General features: G+C 46.6%; 1 long non-coding RNA gene across 1 annotated transcript; it reads right to left on the bottom strand.

Moving 5' to 3' along the window:
- Positions 1-2,354: 2,354 nt before the first annotated feature.
- On the bottom strand, positions 2,355-8,929 carry LOC146805547 (uncharacterized). The gene is made up of 2 exons (XR_014967856.1): positions 8,688-8,929; positions 2,355-5,773 (listed from the first exon to the last, which is right to left on the bottom strand). It is a non-coding gene; the product is annotated as an uncharacterized LOC146805547 (long non-coding RNA).
- Positions 8,930-10,764: the final 1,835 nt, after the last annotated feature.

The following is a 10,764-nucleotide window of genomic DNA, read 5'->3' as shown; positions in this document are numbered from 1 at the left end:
CGGGGAGGGATTAGCAGGTCCACATCCCATCCACTACACGGAGGGGAGGACGACAGGTGCTCTGCAATGTTGGGGAGGCGGGCAGTTCAGACACCGTCATACAGGGAGGCAGGGTAGGGCATTATCAGGCTGTTGGGAATAGTAATAGTTACAGTTGTATTAACAAGGAGTCACAACAGGGACCTTTCCTTCATATACTACCGATTCCACATTATTTGACCCTAAATTTAACGTATCTCCCTGACCGGCAGAAACATTCAAATCAAGCTAAAGAACAAGTTACTTACCTTCGGTAACGATGTATCTGTAAGAAACATTACTTAGTTAGATTCCTCACCTTAGAATATCCCCAGGCGTCAGGCTGGATCCGGAAAGATTTTTGTAGCAATACCCCTTGCGCGTTGCTAGGCGTCGTCTGCGGCTCCGCATCCGTCGTTGGCGTCGTGCGCCGAAATGACGTCGTCGGAGTACTTAGACGCCGCCCTTGCACGCTGACGTCAGTTCTTGTACATAGCTTTCCGTGCCAGGAACGCAGAGCCATGCAAGAGTCCGATACTGGTGCCAAAAAGTCTAGGGCCCTGAACAGGATGACCTTAACCCTAGATGTTGGTTCGCAGAGCGGGGAGGATGGGTGGGTCGGTGAGGAATCTAACTAACTAATGTTTCTTACAGATACATCGTTACCGAAGGTAAGTAACTTGTTCATCTGAAAGAAACACGTTAGTTAGATTCCTCACCTTAGAATAGATACCCCAGCAATACCAACCCTGGTGGAGGGTCTGCGAACCAAGATCACACCAGAAAGTCCTGGAGAACAGAACGGCCAAAGAAGCCATCTCTCCGTACTTGGCTGTCCAGGCAATAGTGCTTGGCGAACGTGTGCAGTGAGGCCCACGTCGCCGCCTGACAGATGTCCTGCAAGGGAACTCCCCGTCCCAGGGCAGTAGTCGCCGCTGTGGCCCGGGTGGAATGGGCTCGCAGCCCAACAGGAGGGTCCTTTTTCGCCAAGGAGTAACAAACTTTTATACACAAGACGACCCACCGTGAGATGGTCCGTTTGTGTACGGCTCTCCCCTTCTTAGCACCTACGTATCCAACAAAAAGTTGGTCGTCCACCCGGAATTGTCTGGTGCGGTCCAAATAAAAGGACACCGCACGTTTTGGGTCCAGACGGTGGAACCTCTCTTCCTCTTTCGAAGGATGCGGAGGCGGAAAGAAGGTGGGCAAAGTGACCGATTGCCCGATGTGAAAGGGGGTCACCACTTTCAGAAGAAAAGAAGGACGAGTCCGGAGGACAACCTTGTCCGGATGAACAGAAAGAAAGGGAGGCTTAGATGACAGAGCCTGGAGCTCACTCACCCGTTGTTCTGCTTTGGTTTTTCCTCCTGATAGAACCTGCTCCACAGAGCCTTTTTAACCCAAACCAGAACGTTACCCCCTCCCTAGGGCCTTTTTACACCTAAATAACCACATATATATGTACCACCTAAGGACAGGGAATTCCTATTATATATATATATTTATATCTTGCGACCTCAGTCAGGTCCAGAATCTCCTACCTACCTATTAGGTCGCGACACACAAAGTCTCGCGACCTCAGTCAGGTCCAGAATCTCCTACCTATTTATTAGGCAGCGATACACAAAGTCTCGCGACCTCAGTCAGGTCCAGAATCTCCTACCTACCTATTAGGCAGCGATACACAAAGTCTCGCGACCTCAGTCAGGTCCAGAATCTCCTACCTACCTATTAGGCAGCGATACACAAAGTCTCGCGACCTCAGTCAGGTCCAGAATCTCCTACCTACCTATTAGGCAGCGATACACAAAGTCTCGCGACCTCAGTCAGGTCCAGAATCTCCTACCTACCTATTAGGCAGCGACACAAAGTCTCGCGACCTCAGTCAGGTCCAGAATCTCCTACCTACCTATTAGGCAGCGACACAAAGTCTCGCGACCTCAGTCAGGTCCAGAATCTCCTACCTACCTATTAGGCAGCGACACAAAGTCTCGCGACCTCAGTCAGGTCCAGAATCTCCTACCTACCTATTAGGCAGCGATACACAAAGTCTCGCGACCTAAGTCTGTCAGGTCCAGAATCTCCTACCTACACGGCAGCCTTAGCACGAGCTCATCCTATTATTACCGTGATTCACGACAGGGGAATTGGGATTACTATATATCCGATCACACAAAGACTATTAGTTGAGCACAACCTGTTCTCTTAGTTCGAGGGGCTTGTTTTTCCCCTCATCCAGTTACCACTTACCTGACCAGGATTAATCTCTGTTCATTTTAAGGCAACTCTGACTAAAGAATAGACTGTCCTCCTATACAAAAGTACACAACACATGCTAACGTACAACAAGCTAAATACTTTATTTAAATGCCACATGCACATTCGCAGAATACATTATATATATATATAACCTGCAAGGAAAGTAAAAGGTCAAGTTGTATACTCTAATAGTAATACATTATATATATAGACAACCTGCAAGGAAAGTAAAAGGTCAAGTTGTATACTCTAATAGTAAAGGGTTAACGTCACCTGGTTATATACTCAAAGGTCATCTAGGTTCCCTTTCCGTCTGCGCCTTGGCTTCGCCTGGAAGTCACACCTCTGCAGTCACAGATTTACTCCCTTCTCTTTTTCCTCCGAGTCACTGGAACCTCCTCCTCATCAGCTAATCTCTCCTCTTTAGATTCAGGTTCATCATCTGTCTTCCCTGGAATAAGCAATAGCTCTTCTGCTAACGGCCAGATGCCGCCTACGGTCTAGAAGCAAGTGCCAGTGTCTGCCTCAGACTTTCACTAATATAGATGTGCATTCTCTCATGGAAATTTCCAGCTCGAAACCTGCCGCCCACCAAATTCCTGTACCTCCCCGTGCCAAGGACACGTTCCCAGCCGGCCGGCCTGTTGTAGTGTCTTCGGCATGAAGGAGAATACAATCCTTCGATAAGGGCCGGCCTGAACCGGTTCTCTCCAAGCGAATAACACCTCCTAACTAAAACACTGCCTATGACCTAGAAACTTTCCAAGCTGCCAGAGCAGGAGGAAAGATGGAGTCTCTCCCGTTTAAGGCCTACCAGGCCTGAATGCAGCACAGCTCCATTAGATACCCTTACTACAGAACATATTACCCCTAATGCTAACGAATCTATCCCCTAGGATATATATGCAAACCCTGATCTATGGGGAAGAACACAGGATCATGTTGAAGTGCCTAATAAATAGGCTCTATACACTACTCTAACCCTTAGACTTGAATGGAAAGAGACTGAAGTCACATTAGGCCTCCCTTAACACGGGAAGGCCGGGAAAATCGAGCAGTACATTCCACCCTTGACTTCAGTCTATTATACATTCAATAAACATGACTAACATCGGTGGAGGAATAATATCTCTCCCGTTTAAGGCCTACCAGGCCTGAATTCAGCTCCATGAAATACCCTTACTACAGAACATATTACCCCTAATGCTAACGAATCTATCCCCTAGGATATATATGCAAACCCTGATCTATGGGGAAGAACACAGGATCATGTTGAAGTGCCTAATAAATAGGCTCTATACACTACTCTAACCCTTAGACTTGAATGGAAAGAGACTGAAGTCACATTAGGCCTCCCTTAACACGGGAAGGCCGGGAAAATCGAGCAGTACATTCCACCCTTGACTTCAGTCTATTATACATTCAATAAACATGACTAACATCGGTGGAGGAATAATATCTCTACCGTTTGAGGCCTACCAGGCCTGAATTCAACACAGCTCTATGAAATACCCTCACTATAGGGCAGGTTATCCTCAAGGCTACCGAATCTATCCCCTAGGATATGTATACAAACCCTGATCTATGGGTAGGAGCACGGGATTGTGTCACAAGTGTCTAATAGATAGGCCCTATTCACTACTCCAGTCCTTAGACCTGGATGGAAAGAGACTGAAGTCATATGGATCGCTCTACAACACCAGAAGGCCGGGAAAATCAAGCACTACATTCCACCCTTGACTTCAGTCTATTATACATACTAAATAGAACTAACATCTGTGGAAGAATAATATGAAACAAAACTAACCGATCTATGTCTAGTACCAGATGTGCAGAATTGAAGCAGTGAAGGAATACACTGAATAAAACACCAGATAGAAATCAAAATAACAAGAGCAATCAAAATGCCACCTAATGTGTGGCGTAGCATATTCATGTCTGGCAACCAGTTAAAGAGCCAGTCAAACCAGCCCTGATCAATGTGTTTCCTAACTTCATTAGTTAGGTCATGCAATTTATCTATGTGTGCACGAATGGATTGTGTATGATCAGATAAGTTAAAACAGCAGAGGCCTTCAAAGTCCGAGCAGCCATGTCCATGTTTAAGCAGAAGATAATCAATGGCTGCTCTATTTTGCAAGATGGCTCTACGTTCACCCTGGGCGTCTAATAGTAAGTCAGATAAGACTGTAGAAGTATTATTAATGGATTTCACCATCCAGCAGGCCATTTTCTCAATAGATTTGGCATTATAGACTGCCAAAGCAGGAACACCAATAATTCTCATCCACACAACTTACACACACAGAGAAGTTTGAAGCAAGGTAGAGTCAAAAGGCAGAATCACATTAGACCACGTCAACGCCAATGGGTCAAAATCATAATTCACCTAACCCAAATAACATTATACGCTAAATCCCTCAGTATACAACATTGAGCACATGTGTGCACCACCACCCACAAGACCGCACCTCAACATACCATACCTTCTATTCTTGGAAAGACTATTCCACTAAAAGGTAGAACACACTTAAGTCAGTACAGAATGGTGGTGGTTGAGGGTCACCATAGGGTGTCAGACCACAAGTGGCTGATTCACCACAGTGCACCCCATGACCCTTGATCATCACCATTCGCATAGTCAAAAAAAAAATCTAGAAAATAGCAACTGTATTACATAAGTGAAAAGCAAAATGATCATGAAAGTACTGCATATCGCAGTTGAAAGCAAAAACCATTGAAAACCACATGTCTAAATTAAAAGTCACAACTACTAAAAAGCACATGTTGAAACAGCAACTCATATTTTGAAGTTGCTACACAAAAATACACAATTCAAAACAAAGCATGACTTGAAAAGCAGCAAAAAACTCATCAAAGGTATGTGATAATCACTGTAGAGCAAATAAAGTTCGCATTCTCCAAACACATGTAGTAGCCATAATTCAGGTGCAGCTAGAAATAGCTCATAGACATCCGGATACATGTTGAATGGATGCAGAAAATAAATCAATCAAGCTTTTGAAAGCTTCTAATGCTTCTAATGATTAAACCGGAGACTCCACTGTCAAACTCAGATATAGTAGCAACAGCTACAAGTTATTACTGTTCAGTAACTCAGAAAATATTTACTCTGAGCGCTGCAAAGCGTCTCTATTGATCTCCATCCCTAAAAAAAAAAAACAGTCCTTCAGTATGAAAAAACACACCGCCTTCATGTAAATAAAGTTGGCCGCACGTGAAGGAAACAGTTCCACACTTCGCCGATCCCATTTCGCTTGGAAAGAAGCAGGCCATCATGCTCTCTGGTACACATCAGCAGCTGTATCTTCTTGATAAGGGAGGACCCCATCCAGTCTGGATAGCCACCGGCATCAGCCGCCACCGTCTCGTATTACTCCAGGCTTGGGGGGGGGGAGGGAAGGGGAGGGGAGAGGGAGGGCCCCACTCACACGGGAGAAGGGAGTCCCACTCACACGCGGAGAACTGGGCGAATCTGAAAAAGAAACAAGCATCACTTTTCTTGCAAAGAACATTTTCAAAAAGTACAATATTTTAATTTCTGTCTATATAGGTCTCCTCCAGCTCTGGGGAATCGTGTAATAATACAACTAATGCTTTAGTCTCTAAACTCTTGATAAAAATCCCTCTGTTTCAATACACAGCAAGAAGGGCTGGGGCAGTCTCCTTCTCTCACTTCTCTCACTGCACCCCTCACAGGTGCTGCCCCCCTTCACAAATCTCCGCGGACACTAAATGGCCTCTTGCCAAATATAACAAGCAGAGGCTTCTCCGGCTGTCTGTAGCTCACACCTTATCTCCTTCAAGGTCGGAGAGAACTGCACGCCTGCCAACTTTCTTGGACTGTCTGCGACTCTCCCCATGGGGGGGGGGGCCTGCGCCTGTGCAAGCCTCCCAGACAGTTATGTCCAGGAAGCTGTCCCTACCTACGGAGGAGAGGAGCTGAGATGAGATGACCCCTCCCGTAGGAATTCCTTCTCGGACTTCACAGAAAGCCTGAGCCCTGCCCAGCGTTGCTGGATGATCTCACTGCAAGACTCCCAGACAGCAATCTGAATTCAAAAGCGACCTATTATTTCCCTGCACTTTCCTGTAACTAAAAAGGGCACATTGCTCTAGAAGTAAATCACGAAAGAAATGTTCATGTTAATGAAGTGGCCACATATCAGACTTATTGTACAAAATCAGCTGTTCACATCCAAAATCACATTGTTGCAATTCACTTTTAAAGCAGAATGTATCATACACTGTCATATCTAATTTATGTCCGCAACCGATGATCGTGAAGCCCAAAACATTAGTCTGTTTACTTTCATGCACATTCCATTCAGGCTGAGAAAGCTCCTTAGAGGAATTAATTAAAACCGCCTGTGCAGCTCATAGCCTGCCTGCATTCTCTGTTACACTTATCACACCTGAATCATGTCGACATGGCAAAGGGAACAACTTCACAGCCTGGTACACGTTTAATTTTGTCATCAAAGATATATTAGCAAACTGGGCATCAACCAGCTCTGTTTACAACTCACCACGTTCTCATTGCAAATGCCCACATGTGTAATGCATGGTAACCAACACATGAAAATAACACCGCTGTCTCTCTCCAAAATGCCATCAATCACCTGTTGAATAACACCCTTCCTTGCAACTACGGAGACTGGAATTTCAAGGGAGTCCCACGTTTCAGAGCCATGCTCTGAGATCTGACATGCACTTTACAACTGAAAACAGTAGATATGCATTCCTTAACTAACACTCGAAAGGGATCCAGCCCTCTCAGCCTCACGTAGCAAGCTATTTATAAGCACTCTTTACAAGACACGCTGAAACATACACATACCAAGTCTAAATTAGCACAATGAGCTCACCTCAGGAGCCAGCACATCATACTGTCTGCCCCCATTCAAATAAATCAAGTGATGTGTAACAGTCAGCTTCCAATTACTCAGCCCACTCACGGGCTAAGCCTTCACAAGGCATTGAATCCCACTCGGGAGTATCAATGGGCAACTTAAAAGCATATGTACATTGTTTAGAACAGATCGCGAAAAAGAGAGAAGAAGAGAAAGAAAAGAAAGAAGAAGAAAGGCTAGACACACCAGTATATCACAAAGAACATACAAACAAAGTCACGCACACGCCAGCAGCAAACACGGGACAACACAACGCACACAGAATACGTAAACGGTTCACGACGCCAAATGTTCTGCTTTGGTTTTTCCTCCTGATAGAACCTGCTCCACAGAGCCTTTTTAACCCAAACCAGAACGTTACCCCCTCCCTAGGGCCTTTTTACACCTAAATAACCACATATATATGTACCACCTAAGGACAGGGAATTCCTATTATATATATATATTTATATCTTGCGACCTCAGTCAGGTCCAGAATCTCCTACCTACCTATTAGGTCGCGACACACAAAGTCTCGCGACCTCAGTCAGGTCCAGAATCTCCTACCTATTTATTAGGCAGCGATACACAAAGTCTCGCGACCTCAGTCAGGTCCAGAATCTCCTACCTACCTATTAGGCAGCGATACACAAAGTCTCGCGACCTCAGTCAGGTCCAGAATCTCCTACCTACCTATTAGGCAGCGATACACAAAGTCTCGCGACCTCAGTCAGGTCCAGAATCTCCTACCTACCTATTAGGCAGCGATACACAAAGTCTCGCGACCTCAGTCAGGTCCAGAATCTCCTACCTACCTATTAGGCAGCGACACAAAGTCTCGCGACCTCAGTCAGGTCCAGAATCTCCTACCTACCTATTAGGCAGCGACACAAAGTCTCGCGACCTCAGTCAGGTCCAGAATCTCCTACCTACCTATTAGGCAGCGACACAAAGTCTCGCGACCTCAGTCAGGTCCAGAATCTCCTACCTACCTATTAGGCAGCGATACACAAAGTCTCGCGACCTAAGTCAGTCAGGTCCAGAATCTCCTACCTACACGGCAGCCTTAGCACGAGCTCATCCTATTATTACCGTGATTCACGACAGGGGAATTGGGATTACTATATATCCGATCACACAAAGACTATTAGTTGAGCACAACCTGTTCTCTTAGTTCGAGGGGCTTGTTTTTCCCCTCATCCAGTTACCACTTACCTGACCAGGATTAATCTCTGTTCATTTTAAGGCAACTCTGACTAAAGAATAGACTGTCCTCCTATACAAAAGTACACAACACATGCTAACGTACAACAAGCTAAATACTTTATTTAAATGCCACATGCACATTCGCAGAATACATTATATATATATATAACCTGCAAGGAAAGTAAAAGGTCAAGTTGTATACTCTAATAGTAATACATTATATATATAGACAACCTGCAAGGAAAGTAAAAGGTCAAGTTGTATACTCTAATAGTAAAGGGTTAACGTCACCTGGTTATATACTCAAAGGTCATCTAGGTTCCCTTTCCGTCTGCGCCTTGGCTTCGCCTGGAAGTCACACCTCTGCAGTCACAGATTTACTCCCTTCTCTTTTTCCTCCGAGTCACTGGAACCTCCTCCTCATCAGCTAATCTCTCCTCTTTAGATTCAGGTTCATCATCTGTCTTCCCTGGAATAAGCAATAGCTCTTCTGCTAACGGCCAGATGCCGCCTACGGTCTAGAAGCAAGTGCCAGTGTCTGCCTCAGACTTTCACTAATATAGATGTGCATTCTCTCATGGAAATTTCCAGCTCGAAACCTGCCGCCCACCAAATTCCTGTACCTCCCCGTGCCAAGGACACGTTCCCAGCCGGCCGGCCTGTTGTAGTGTCTTCGGCATGAAGGAGAATACAATCCTTCGATAAGGGCCGGCCTGAACCGGTTCTCTCCAAGCGAATAACACCTCCTAACTAAAACACTGCCTATGACCTAGAAACTTTCCAAGCTGCCAGAGCAGGAGGAAAGATGGAGTCTCTCCCGTTTAAGGCCTACCAGGCCTGAATGCAGCACAGCTCCATTAGATACCCTTACTACAGAACATATTACCCCTAATGCTAACGAATCTATCCCCTAGGATATATATGCAAACCCTGATCTATGGGGAAGAACACAGGATCATGTTGAAGTGCCTAATAAATAGGCTCTATACACTACTCTAACCCTTAGACTTGAATGGAAAGAGACTGAAGTCACATTAGGCCTCCCTTAACACGGGAAGGCCGGGAAAATCGAGCAGTACACCCGTCTAGCCGAGGTGATAGCAACCAGGAAAGCAGTCTTAAGAGTCAGAAGACAAAGTGGACAATTGTGAAGGGGCTCAAAGGGAGCGCACATCAGAAAGGTCAAAACAAGATTCAAATCTCACTGAGGCATTACGAAGGGGACAGGAGGAAACATGTGAGTAATGCCTTTAAGAAAGCGCGAAACAACAGGGGACTTGAAAAGAGAAGGCTGATCAGGAAGCCGTAAGAAAGCAGAGATTGCAGAAAGATAACCTTTCAAGGTGCCCAGAGCAGAGCCCTGCTGGGCCAAAGAAAGAAGAAAGAGTAGAACCTGAGAAAGAGGGGCGGAAAGGGGATCCACAGCCTTTGCTGCGCACCATGCCACAAATTTGTTCCACCTGCAGGCGTATACCGATTTTGCGGAGGGACGCCTGGCTGCCAGAATCACATCACAGACTTTAGGAGGCAAGTCAAATGGCATCAACTGTCGCCGCTCAATCTCCACGCATGGAGGTGGAAACTGGACAGGTTCGGGTGGAGGACCGTCCCCTGCTGCTGCGACAGAAGGTCCTCCTGAAAAGGCAGTCGTATCGGAGGATCGATTGACATACTGAGTAGCTCGGGATACCAGTAACTTCGTGCCCAATCCGGAGCCACTAAGATGATTTGGGCCCGGTCGTGCCTGATCTTCTTCAGCACTCTGGGCAGAAGTGGTATTGGCGGAAAGGCGTACAACAGACCGCAACTCCACTCGCGCCGAAAAGCGTCTCCGAGCGAGTGCCGCCTTGGAAATTCCAACGTTCTCTTCGGTGGCGAATAGATCTAACCAAGGCTTTCCCCACTGCAGAAAGAGTCCTTGCGCCACGTCCAAGTTCAGACGCCATTCGTGATCCATCATGCACCGGCGGCTGAGTTCATCCGCTCTGGCGTTCAGAGAGCCCGCCAGATGTTGAACCACCAGGATGATGCCCTGGTGTTCCAGCCATGTCCAGAGGCGCAGAGCCTCCTGACAAAGGGTCCACGACCCCACCCCGCCCTGTTTGTTGCAATTCCACATGGCTGTGGTGTTGTCCGTGAACACCTGCACGACACTTCCCTGGACAGAGGGAAGGAAGGCTTTCAGCGCAAGCCGGATCGCTCTCAGCTCCAACAGGTTGATATGGAGTTGAGACTCCGCCGGAGACCAGAGGCCTCTGATCTCCGCCTCTCCCATATGGCCCCCCCATCCCAGGAGGGACGCATCCGTCACTACTACGTGCTCCGGGTGGGGTAGGGAGAGGCATCTGCCCCTGACCCAATCGCAGTC

Source organism: Triturus cristatus, chromosome 8 (assembly GCF_964204655.1).
Source record: "Triturus cristatus chromosome 8, aTriCri1.1, whole genome shotgun sequence".
NCBI lineage: Eukaryota > Metazoa > Chordata > Amphibia > Caudata > Salamandridae > Triturus > Triturus cristatus.
The sequence above is the reverse complement of the archived record's forward strand: the minus strand, read 5'-3'. Positions and strand labels throughout refer to the sequence as shown.